Genomic DNA, 12,805 nt, shown 5'->3' on the forward strand with positions numbered 1-12,805 from the left:
AAATGATTAGATTTTCTTCCTTCTCCCATGGATGTTACTAGCTTAGACTCATTTTATTTTATTTTTAAATTTTATAGTTTAAAGGAATTACAAATAGTAGTACACATGTCTCTTCCCACCCCCGCGGACCTCCCCCTAACTCCCCTTCCCCCTCGCACTTGCCCTTGTGCCCGTCCCCCCAGTGTCTTGTGTCTGTGGGTAGTGCTTATATGCATGCACACAAGTCCTTTGGTTGATATCTTACCCCCCTAACCCTCCCCTACCTTCCTGCTGTAGTTTGAGAGTCTGATGCTTCTTTGCCTCTATCTATTTTTGTTCATTAGTTTATAATGTTCTTTACTATTCATCAATGAGTGAGATCATGTGGTATTTATTTTTCACTGACTGGCTTATTTCATTTAACATATTTCTCTCCAGATCCATCCATGCTGCTGCAAATGGTAAGAATTCCTTCTTTTTTTAACAGCAGTGTAATATTCCATTGTGTAAATGTACCACAGTTTAAATCCACTCATCTGCTGATGGGCACTTAGGCTGTTTCCAAATCTTAGCTATGGTAAATTGTGCTGCTATGAACATAGGGGTGCATATGTCCTTTCTGATTGGTGTTTCTATTTTCTTGGGATATGTTCCTAGAAGTGGGCTCACTGGGTCAAATGGGAGCTCCATTTCTAGTTTTCTGAGGAAACTCCACACTGTTCTCACAGTGGCTGCACCAGTCTGCATTCCCACCAGCAGTGCACGAGGGTTCCTTTTTCTCCGCATCCTCTCCAGCACCTGCCCCTTGTTGATTTGTTGATGATAGCTGTTCTGACAGGTGTGAGATGGTTCCTTGTTGTTTTGTTGTTGTTGTTTTGATTTGCATCTCTCAGATGATTAGTGACTTTGAGCATATTTATATAGCTACATTCTTTGACTCATTTTAGATGCTTAAGAAATAATATATATATGGAAAAGTTGTCTGATTGGCTCACAAAGCAAAATGCAAGGCGAAGTGACATCCAACAGATGTGCCTCCTACAAGGTAACTGAAGGAGAGGAATCGAAGGCCGGTGAGGACGCGGACACTTACAGAGAGAGAGCAGGTGATGCGATTTGATGGACAAGGTAGGATTCAGGCCCAATAAGCCTGACGTGGAAGGGGAAAAAGAGGACATGTTATAATGCTGAAGGCTCCTGTGCAATAAAGATCTGAAGAGTATTACTATTATCTATAAATTAGATGACAGAGCGATCCTCATGTAACAAACCCACAGGAGAGGAGAGAAGAAGAGAGCTATTAGACAGGAGAAGTGGACAGGCACACAGGAGGACGTCACCTGGTGAGTCCCGGACGGACGTCGTGAGGCGGGGACGAGTCTCCCTCACCCGCTGTGTAGAAGGCCAGGACAGTGGCATGAAGAAGGCGGACCGTGTGCCTCTATCTCCAAAGCTGTGCCTGCCACACACCGAGGGCATGCCTTCATCCCAAGCAAACGCTCACAAAACACGACCGCGTAGTTGGCCATAAAGAAAACCTCCATAAATTCCAAAAAATATGAGTAATACAAACCACCCTCACTAGCTAACTGCAATAAACTTAGGAATTAATAAGAAAATAAAAAAACACAAAAAGGCCCTTCCACCTGGAAAAACAAAACCAGCTATAAAACAACTCGCGGGTCAAAGGGGAAACCAACAAAGTGCAGGATTTCTGAAACTGCGCGCAGGAAAACCCAGTCTGTCAGGGACTGCGGGACACAGCTACGCCGAAGCCCCGAGGAAAATGGGACCCCTGTGCACCTCTCCCACCAAAAAATGAAAATAAACAAGTGACACATATCATATACATTTATAATAAAACATAAATATGTAAGAAACGTTATATATACATATGTATATTTATACAACGTCAAAAAGCTGGAAAAGAACAAACGAGACGGAAAGGAATGAATAGCACAGTGTGCCGTGCAGTAGATGTTCTGAGAGGACACGTGTCTGCTACGGCCGAGGTACACCGTACGTAGCAGGGACCTCTCTGCGTGGAAGACTGGATTGAACTGGTGGTAGGCGGGGGCTGCGTGTTCGGTTGTTGGCCGGTTTTGTCTTCTGGTTTTCAACATTTCGCTGGCCTGTGGTAGAACACTCGGAATTATGTGTCAAACTTTAAATGTTTGCCTAAGCCACCCGCTATCTTTTTTTAAAATTTAATTTCTTTATTGATTAAGGTATCACATATTTGTCCTCAACCCTCCATTCCAATCCCCCACCCCTCACACTCATGCCCCCACCCCGCTATTGACCTCGACCACTGGTTAGGCTCAGAGGTGTGCACATACGTCCTTCGGTGGATCTCTCCCTTTTATCCCCACCCTCCCTCTGAGGTCCAGCAGTCTGACCCATGGCTCCTTATCTCTGGGTCTGTTCTTGTTCACCAGTCTATGTTGTTCACCATTTCTCCCAGATGAGTGAGATCCTGTCTTACTGGAAATATAAGAATCAAAACTGAGACAAGCAATAATCATTATGCTGAAAGGCATATGTATCATTCTGTAGTGAGTTTCTTTCCCATATACTTACCCTCTCACAAGCTCCTCAACGCCTATTTCCAGCACCCAGTGCTCCCTACACAGCCATCCCCAACTCAGCACCTTCCTCCCTTCAAGGGAGCTGCCTTGCTGACTTTGGTGAGAAGCATGTCCTGGCTTCTGTCTGCATCCCTCGACAAGACACTCTAGTTTTTCCTTATTTTTATATCTGAATGTTTGGACTGGAGACCTGTGGGATTTCTTCTTTCCCCTCCTTGCTTCCTGTACTCCGCAGTGTCTGTGGACTGTATCCCTGTTGGCATGCGGAGCTGTTCTTGCCTCGTTTCGATCCCAGGTTATCTCCTCCTGTAACAAGGGCAAGTTCCCTGCTCTTCCCTGTCCATGGGCATTCGGGCTGTGTCAGCGTCTGGCTACTAGAAACAGCGCCACGTGCGTATCCTTGCCCTGGATCCTGGTGCACACGTCTCTCCAGGGCATATTCCTACGGGGAGAGGGGCTGGTCCCTGGGGCATTGTTTGTATGTGAAGTGACCTAATAATACCCAATTGGTGGCCAATTACCTCCAACATAGGGGGCTGTGCCCCTTGAGTTCTGTCCACTTTCCCTCTGGGCCACCCAAATTGTCACACCTCTTGGAGCCCAGGGCTCGGCACAGCTCTCTAGCTCACTCTTCCCTCAGATTTTGGGTGGTATTTCCTTACAATATTGACAGCTTTTTTTTTTTTTTTTTTTTTTACTTAAGGGCATTAAAACTACCTATTAGTTTTAGTTGTTTTCAGTGGAAGGCTTGATCCAAATAGCCAAGTAGGTGAAACTAGAAACAAGAGCTTCTATTTTAGGGTGTTCTCTTATCCACTCCTCTTTGCCAGATAGTGTTTGAGATACTTTTCTAACTTCTTGAATTAAATGCTCAGCTAGTTTACGTTGGGCCGTTATTATTTCCTGAGAATGCACCGGAGCTCTAAACTTCCCTCGGAGGACTGCTTGGCCCGTGCCCACAGGTTTTAATACAGAATATTCTCATTAGTAAGCATCTGTAATTTCCGCCTTTCTTTTCTCCGGAATTCATGAGTTGCTCGGAGGCTCCGGTCCACGTCTGTGAGAAGATTGACATTGGGGGGACTATCCTTCGGTTATTAGTTCCCAGTTTTATTGCTTTGGATTCGGAGGAATGGCCTCTGATTTCTGCTGTGAATTTTCTTTATGCTCTAAACCACATGTGTCAAACACAAGGCCCACGGGCCAAATCCGTCCCGCCAGGCCTTTCAATGTGGCCCGCACCGCGCTGTCATCACTGCACTTAGCTGCGTTTCCATCACAATGACAGTTTATGACTGTTCAGTAAACCATTCGGCCCTCGATTTAGGCTGGATTTTAGATTTTGGCCCCTTCTCTGATTGAGTTCGACACCCCTACTCTAAACTGTGGGCAGATTTTTAAAATATCCCCCGGATGTTTAAGGACACGTGGGTTCTCCATTGGTGCAAGGCAAAGCTCTCTCTGTACCTGTTACCTCTGATATTTTATCTAATGTTTATTCTCTATTTCAAAATTATCCATTTTTCATGTTGTAACTTTTAAAGAGGTAACGTAAAATCTCACTCGGTTAACAAGCCAGTTTCTTTTGCTTCCCCCCTTCCTAGTTTTGTTTTATATATTGTTTTATTTGTTATGTATTCTGTTTTATATATTCTGATGTAATGTTGCTCAGTGTATGGGGCCTTATACTGTTCAGTGAAAGGTCTGTACATTTCTATAACATGTAATTTCTTTTCTTAATTATCCTTTAGTCTTGATTTTTTTGGCCTAATATTGTTTCAGTTTCCCCAAATACAGGGTGGGATGAAAGTAGTTGTACAGTTGTGAATGCCCAAAACACAGTTTATTTTTGTCTTATTATTTATTAATTGTATTACTTTCCATGTGATCAGCTACATACCTATTTTTGCCCCAGTCTGTCCGACAAGACACTCTAATCTCTCTGGATGCTTCTCGGATGAATTCAGAAAAGGGTTCTCTTTCTTCTTTGACAGAACTGGATAGACCCTCAATAAGATGAAACAAGGGGATGAAAACTCAAGGTATTTTTCAAGACGGAAAGAATCATTTCATTACTGCTTTGTTCTTTTCTCCCCACCATTATCTGCCCTCTTCTGCCTCCTTTGGTGCTCAGTGGGGTCTATTTCACCTTTTCCTTGAGTTTTTCATCCTAAAACCATCTTCCTATGTGGCTTCGTTTTCCTTCTTTATGCTTCATGACAAACATAGGGAACAGACATGAACTGAGTGTCAAAGTTTTGAGAAGTTGGTTTGGGTATCTGGCCTCCTTCATGATGTGTGCTTGTATTCATGTGTGAGTGTATGCTCATGTGTGAGTCCGTTTTTGTTCGTGTGTGTGTGTGCTCGTGTGCTTGAGTGCGTGCTTGTGTGTAAGTGTGTGCTCATGTGTGAGTGTGTGGTAGTATGTGCATGTGAGTTTAGTGAGTACGCATCTGTGTTTACAAGCTCTTGGGATAAAAGAGTTTTCCCGGTGTCTAAATCACAGAAATGGACAATACTGTAGATTTTAATCACTGGTTCTCATTCTTGCATAGAAGTTGTTCATTTATGTGTATGGTCAGTGGACCGGTTCTCGCAGAGAAGCCGGACTGTTCTGCTGGATTTTTGTGAGCCAAGCGAGCCTCCCGTTCTAGCTTTGTTTCTCGAGACAGTTTTATCAGCCCTCCGCTCCGTGAAGAGCGACTGGAGGTATGTCTCTATCAGACGATCCTGGGAAGGCAGCGCCGCCTCTAGATAATGATGTCAACATATCGAAAGTGTGTGCAGATCGATGCCTCGGCTCTGGGCTGCAGGAGAAGCTCTCGGAACCCGCTGATGAGGGCGAGGGTGAAGGACGCCCGGACCGCAGCGCCCTCGGAACGGAGGGCAGCGTCGTGGGGTCTCTCTCGACTCCCCCAAACCAAAGTTTGAAATGATTTCCACTTTTCTCAAATTGCCTTTTTCTTACCGACTAATAAAAGCCCCTCTAGATTAAGACCATTCATCCTTGATCATTTCATTTGCAGCCTTTTCCCGTATTTTTTTTTTTGCTATTATTTTAAAATATCTTAAATTGTCCCAGTAAACTCTATTTGCTTTGTGCCCTTTTCCCTCCACTAAACCAGCACTTTCTCATTCACGCATTCATTCATTCATTCATTCACTCGTTCATTCATTGAAAAGGACAAACATGACCTTCACTTATGGAACTTACGGTCTAAAACACATAAAAGTAATCATATTGAAAGTTTTTCATGTTTATGTTGAAGTCTACTTGGTGGGCTATTTTGTTGCATCTGGAATTTATTTTGCTGTCTCATCTGGGGCGTGCCTATAATGATGTCAGCTTTTTTTTTTTTTTTTTTTTTTTTTTTTTTTTAAAGCATCTGGGCATTCTTCCTAGTACTGTTTATTGAATGTTTACTTGTGCACGCCGCCCTTTCCCCTGGTTGGTGATTCTTGTGTTAAAGGAACATGTCACCAGTTAGGTGAGGCCCTTCGCCAGGGCACGGTCTGGCCCCTCCAGCTCTCCTTTGCCTGTCGGTCTGATAGGGATTTGGGAACAGTTCCCCCGGGAATAGCACTACACCCCGTGGGGTTAGGATCGCGCTGGCATTCCTCTTTAAAATTAACCGGGAATGAGGCTGGTTTCTGCAATAGCCCGTCTTCCTGTAGATGATCATGTTATATTTCCATACAACATTTCACCGTCTCTGAGGAATAGTTGTGGTTTTTCTGTTGCAAATTCTGTGCAGTGTTTGCTAGAATCGTCCCTGTGTTTTATGTCTTCGTTTGCAATTACGAAAGTAATTTTCTTCTATCCTATTTTCTAATAACTTAGAATTTTCCCGGGCCACTTTACAGAATGCTCAATTCGAAGGGTTTCCGTGTGTGTGGTATATTACTTGCAAAGAATGAGCTTGCCATTTATAACAGTTCGTTTTTTAATATTCCCCGTGTCACTGCGTTGGGAAAATCTATCAGAACGACGTTAAGCAGCCGCGGTGATCATAGGCATCTTTGTCTCCGCTCCCGTTTTCACGGGACCGGGGTCAATATGTTTGCATAGCTTGGATTTCACCATCACACAGGGGGGTTGTCAGACCTGCTGGGGCCACAGAAGCACTCCTGGAATATAAGGCGGCGATGTTATTTATGGCAGAGATAGACTCAGGTAGTATTCTTAACGACGTGAAAATTAGGAGGTATTCATTTCCCTAAAACGCACCCATTCCTAATTTTCACGGACAAACTGGTATTAGCACCGGCACAGGAGCCCTCCCGGGACCAGACCAGCGTACAGAAACCTCCTCTGGCCGTTCTGCCCACACTCAGGTTTACTTGGATTTCAAACCCAGTCGCCTTTGGATGCATGCCTGCCTGGTGGGTCAGGACGAAGGGAGTCCCTTAGGATCTCATAAGCTCTTCTCTTCTCTGACCCCAGGCTGGGGTACTGTGGTGGAGCGGGGCAAACCACTGTCCCCCCCGTTTCACACTGGGGCCACTGGAGGTGCCGCGTGCATGCGGCTGAGCAGCTGTCCTGTTTCCTTTCGTCAGTGGAGGCCCCAGACCCAGATTAGAGGCTGCCCTGCCCAACAGTGGACCCCCGAACTGGGACCCCTCACATCTGGAACCCCTGTGCAGGTGGGGAATGGACGCCCCAGCTGTGCCTGCCCCTTCCCTTCTAGCCGGTTAGGTAGAGGGAAAAAAACCACTTATATATATTTATATTTATATATGGCCCGATGCATGAAATTCATGCCAGGGGCTTAGCCCTTGAAGCTGCAGAGGCTTGCCTGGGCCCGGCTTCATCCGGAAGGTCACCTGGAAGGATGTCTGGCTGTCCTGTCTAATTAGCATATTACACTTTTATTATTGATAGATTTTTTAAATTGATTTTAGTAAGGAGGGGGGAGAGAGAGATAGAAACATCAGCGATGAGAGAGAACCACCGGTCGGCTGTCCCTGCATGCACCCACACTGGGGATCAAGCACACAACCCGGGCCTGTGCCCCAACCAGGAACGGAACCACCGTGGCCTCCCTGTTCCTAGGTTGATGCTCCACCACTGAGCCACACCAGCCGGGCTGCCTTGCTCTTCTCAATGCCGTCTCCCAGCGCTCTGGACACCAGTCCGCGTCCGCACAGAAAGCGTTCCCAGGAGCAGTGTCCGGAGGGGTCTCAGTGCGTGACTCTTTCCAGATAAAACGGGACGGCGGCCCTCAGGGGCCCGGCACTTCCTTACGGCCACATCTGACATCTCAGCTGATGCTGCTCCCCCCCGTTCCCCGTTGGTAAGCAGGTCACTCCTCTGCTTGAAATGAGGACCCGGGTCCCCAGCTGCTGGCCGCACCGGGCAGGCAGCCGCCGTAAAGGGAACAATGCAGCACGCTCGGATACGGCTGCGCGGGGACCGGCTTTAGGACTCGGGCCCTAAATGGTTCTTAGTCCCCGGCTGCCGCGATCGTGAGAACATGAGCCGGGCCGCCGGCCGCCGGTTATAAAATCATTGCACATATGAGCAGCATAAAGAGCCGTTGTAGGGATCTGGTTACGGGTCCCATTTATTCCACACGGGTTTGAGGGAGGCAGGCAGGCCGTGATTCCGTGGGGGACTTGCTCGTGAAAGAAAGATGACCTTTTATGTCGCTCAGTCAGAAGGGGAGAGGCGTAGACAGAGTTTACATACAGCTAGTGCCAGTGATTTCCCTGTTGCTGGACTTCACTCCTTCAGAACCTAGTGAAAAAGCACAAAACAACAGCAACAAAACCCCAACCAAACCCCCACCACCTGCAGAGCCCGGCCAAGGACAAAGCAGTCCTCAGGGGGAGCTGTGACAGCCTGCAGGGCTCGTCTGTAACAGATCATTCTGGTCCGGGGCCTAGCGGAGCGCCATAGATCTTACCTGGCCATAAATCTCCCAGAGTCCGGTGGTGATTCCGCCAGCGTGTGTGCCTCTGTGTGTGCATGTGTGCTTTGTGCGTGTGTGTGCGTGCATGTGCGGTGTGTGTGCATGTATGTGTGTGTGCGCGTGTGTGTGTGTGTGTGTGGCGGACAGCATTGCGCCATCCGGGAGAGCTATGATTAAGGAACTGGAGGGAGCGGGGGGAGAGTGATTCTGGACTTTATTTTGGCACCTCGCCGCGCTCCGTGTTACCACAATTATTGGTTTTCTGAAATATGTCGCTATGCATTATTCTGATCAGATTACTTGCATTGCACAATCCTCTGGTGAGTAACGGGACAATAGCACCGAATAAATCTCTCTCTGAAATTTAATCTCCGTGTCTGTACACGGCTAAGAAGAACATCCCCAGCCCTCCGATAAGGAGCCGTATATCTTCCCTAACTGAAGAGGCTGTTCCTTAATGAGCCGTAATGAAAACTCGCAAACAGGCAAATGAGCACGTGGCCGGGGGGCAGGGGGGTAGGGGGGGGGGGGTGCCGGGAACGGGGTGTTGAAACTTAGCCGATGTGCGCACAGGCCCCGAGTGGTGACATTCTCGTGTCTTCTGTAAAAATGCCCCCGCAGATCGGGGTGCGTGGCTCACCCCAGCCGCTACCCTTTCCCCTCCCAGGAGCTGAATTCTTCTGAGAATCTTCCTCCCCAAAGAGAGGCGGGCGAGTACACAGAACCCCCGCCCCCAGGGCCTTTGAGGCTCCGTCGGGTCCCCCCTCTTGAAGGGGATAAACAGGTCTGTCTTTAGCGGTGGAATTTCTCCCAGCGGGCAGGGAGCTTGCCAAGCAGGAAACCAGGAGCCAGTGTGCCCTGTATGGAAAGGACTCTGCCCCCTGCCCTGGCCCTCAGCTGTGGGGCAGGGCCGGGGAAACGGTGCTGGAGGGGCCACGGGCACCTGCAGAGTAGCCCCCACGTGCCCAGCCCAGGCCTCAGAGCAGGGCCTGAGAGCCCCTCACCACGGGAGCGCCGAGGGGACCCTGCCCCAGCCCCGCGGAGCCTGGGCCCCTTGCTGACGAGGAAGCACCGCATCTTGAAGTCATTTCTTCCTCCCCTTCCAGCAATCCTATTGTCCGCCCGCCGCCCGCCCGCCCGCCCTCCCGATGCGGGCGTGGAGCCCGGCCAGGCTCGCATCCTGGGGAAGTGTCCAGGAAATGTTTATTCTCCATTTCAAAATTAGCGTCTTCTCAAAGGCACGGCGGCAGAGGGACGTGCTGCCTCTGAGAGGAAGCCGGGCAGAAACTGTGACATGCGAGGCGCCCCGCCCGGCGGCCCCCGGCCCATTTCCCACGTGTCCGGCTCCCGTCCCCGAGGCCCGGCCTGTCCCCCGCACCCCCAGGGGAGCCCCCTGCACACAGCTGCCGCCTCTCCCGCCAGCACGGCCCGGCGCTCCGGCCGAGGAGCAGGAGCCCTGCGAGGTGTCCACCCTCTGCCCCACGCCCTCTGCCCCACGGCCTCTGCCCCACGCCCTCTGCCCCATGCCCTCTGCCCCATGCCCTCTGCCCCACGGCCTCTGCCCCACGGCCTCTGCCCCATGCCCTCTGCCCGGCTCCTGGGCGTCCCAGGGGTCCCAGCGTCCATGGTTACAAACAGCAGGAAGGGGGGCCACGGGGACTGCTGGAGAGCCGTGGCTCTGCTGTGCGGGGCTCAGTCCCAATCCCAGCGCACCCCCACCCTTCAGGCTCCACGCCCTCTGGGGAACGGCTTCCTGTCTGTAAAACTGGGGGGAGAGACACCCCTGCACAGAGCCGCTGAGGGAATTAAGATGATGCGCAGGCGGGACCCGGGCTTGGCAGACAGACAGTGGCCGGTGCTTCACAGGGTTTCCATTTGCAAAAGCGTGAACTTGCGGTGGAAACCCTGTGTCTGTACGGAACAGGCCGGGGGGGGGGGGGTTGAGGGGGAGGGGGAGCAGGGGGTACAGGGAGGGGGGGGAGAGGGTCTTGGTGCAGGGAGCACAGGGTGCTGTCAGGTGCGGTCTCATGGGTGGCGTCCCGCTGGGTCCCGGCCTCAGGGTCGCCCTCTGGCCTCTGCAGGTCCGGCTGACCCGGGAGGCTGGAGCCACTCTGCCGCCTGTGGCCAGGGCCGAGGGCCGGTGGGTGGCCAGGCTCTGCTGGCCTGAGGGGAAGGGTCCTTGTGGCTCGGGTTCGCACGTGGGTACGCACTCATGGTTGTACATGGTCGTGGCGTGTTTTCCTTTTGGGTTGATGAAAGCAAACAAACAAGATGTTGTGTGTGTGTGAGTGTGTGTGTGTGTGTGTGTGTGAGTGTGTGTTTTAGTCTCAAAGCCTCCCATCTGTCACAGGTCCTATTTGCATCTCTCCCTGTTTTCAGAGGAACTTTGCTTTCCAGAGATGTGCAAAGTTTCTGTAGCCAGCGTTATCTGCCCGCTCCTTTATCAGGGGGGATCTTTGACCCTGACAAACTTCCTTCGTGACCTCTGTGGACCCCGTGTTCTCTGGGCTGCGTGAATGGCATCAACAGACTTTCTTGTGTCAAATCGCCTTAGACATGGTGGATGCAGTGGCGTCTACTCTCTTCGTTCTTGCAACCAAGTATTTGCTGAGCGGCACCGGGCGCTGCCCTGATCCTCCTGTGGCCAGAGGAGCACAGCGGCCCACACGGAGCTTGCGTTTGCCTGTGAGGGACAGACGAGCCATCATGAATAAGCAAGACGTTGGACAGTCCAGGGGGCAGGGAGCACCTTGAAGGAAAGAAAGAGGGGAAGTGGTGCAGACGCCCGGAGGCCCCGGGACTTCCCGGCAGCCCGGTGCCTGCAGCCCCGGCCGAGCCTTCCAGCCTCCGGTGTCGGAGCCTGCACCCCTCACCCTGCAGGTCCTTTTGCTGTCAGTGCTTCTGTTTTCAACCTTTCTGGGTAACCTCTGAAAGATTTTTTTTAGAGCATATATTGCAATAATTCCATTTGAATTTAATACAAATACTTTTTAATAGGCAAATTTATCCAGTTTACATCCATTACGAAGGACGTATTTTTAGAAGCTGTTGTGTATGGTTTTATGTTATTGTCTCCATTTTTAATGTTTCCTTTGTGTGTGTGTATGTGTGTGAGTGTGTCTTTGCACTTGTGAAGGAGGGAGGGAGGGAGGGAGAGAGAGAGAGAGAGAGAGAGAACTGGAGAGGAGAGAGAGCCTGTTAGTATTGGGGGAGATTAAATTTCATTTTAGTTTTCTAGTGTTCACGTTTGTAACTGTAAAGAAATTGCTTTGATCTCTATTTTTCATTTGATCAGCTTCAAATAGGATTGATCTGGCTGCCTGGGCAAGGCGTGGGGCCTGTGTATGTCCCTTCTCATCCCCCGGTCTCTGCCGGTTACTTAGGCTCCGGCATTAATACTGCTGATCAAATAACACCTCCTCTCCTCCCAGCCTCTGGCCACCTTTCCGGCCACGGCTTTGTCTGACCCCAGAGGAAACGCACTCAGAGCGCCCGGCATCATCTGTCCACGTGGCCGACCCTTTGTGTGCCTGGACTGCACCGGGCCACCGCGCTGCCATGAGGGGCTGGTGCAGGCGACCGGGAGACGTGCTACCGTCACCGGGGACACACATAGGTGCCTATGAAAAATTCCTAGAATCCGATCTCCTTCCCCAAAACTTTGAGGCAGAGTGTTTCCCAAAGTGTGATGTTTTGGAACCCCTACCTGAGAGCCTCGTGCCCCAGCCCAGCACCTCCCTCCCTGGGAGTCAGGGGTTCTGGATGTGGCCGGGGACCCTGCCCACGTAGGACATTTTTGCAGTTGTCCAGGGTGTGGTGATGACCAGAGGGGAAGGTGGTGGGGAGAGAAAGAGGAGGGAAACCGGGGATCAGTGGTGACAGAGGAGGCTGGGCTCTGGGTGGGAACACATAATACCACATACAGATGCTGTGTTATAGGATTGTGCACCTGAAACCTGTATAATTTTATTAGCCAATGTCACCCCAATAAATGCAGCGAACAAAACACAAGGAGTCGGTGCCACCTGGATCGCTCCGCGAGCTCCTGGCTCTGGGCCCTGCGGCGGCATCGGGTGCCAGCCACCGTGCGCCCTGTGAGCGGCGTCCTTGTCCGGCTGGCTGTCTCTCAGAAACACCCTGAAGGCTCTGAGCATTCCTTGAACTTCAGTGGCTTCAGTATCTTCGTGCTCACAGTCTCCTGCCATTTTTCTCCCTGAATTTGGGGCTGGGGCCTTTTCCTTAGAGGAGGGAAGGGCTCCTCCATCAGAGCGTGGGGTGACATCATTTCCTGCTCCCCATCCTGGCCGCAGAGGCAGCCCTCCCCAG

This window comes from Pipistrellus kuhlii, unplaced genomic scaffold (genome assembly GCF_014108245.1).
Source record: "Pipistrellus kuhlii isolate mPipKuh1 unplaced genomic scaffold, mPipKuh1.p scaffold_m20_p_15, whole genome shotgun sequence".
NCBI classification, from domain to species: Eukaryota; Metazoa; Chordata; class Mammalia; order Chiroptera; family Vespertilionidae; genus Pipistrellus; species Pipistrellus kuhlii.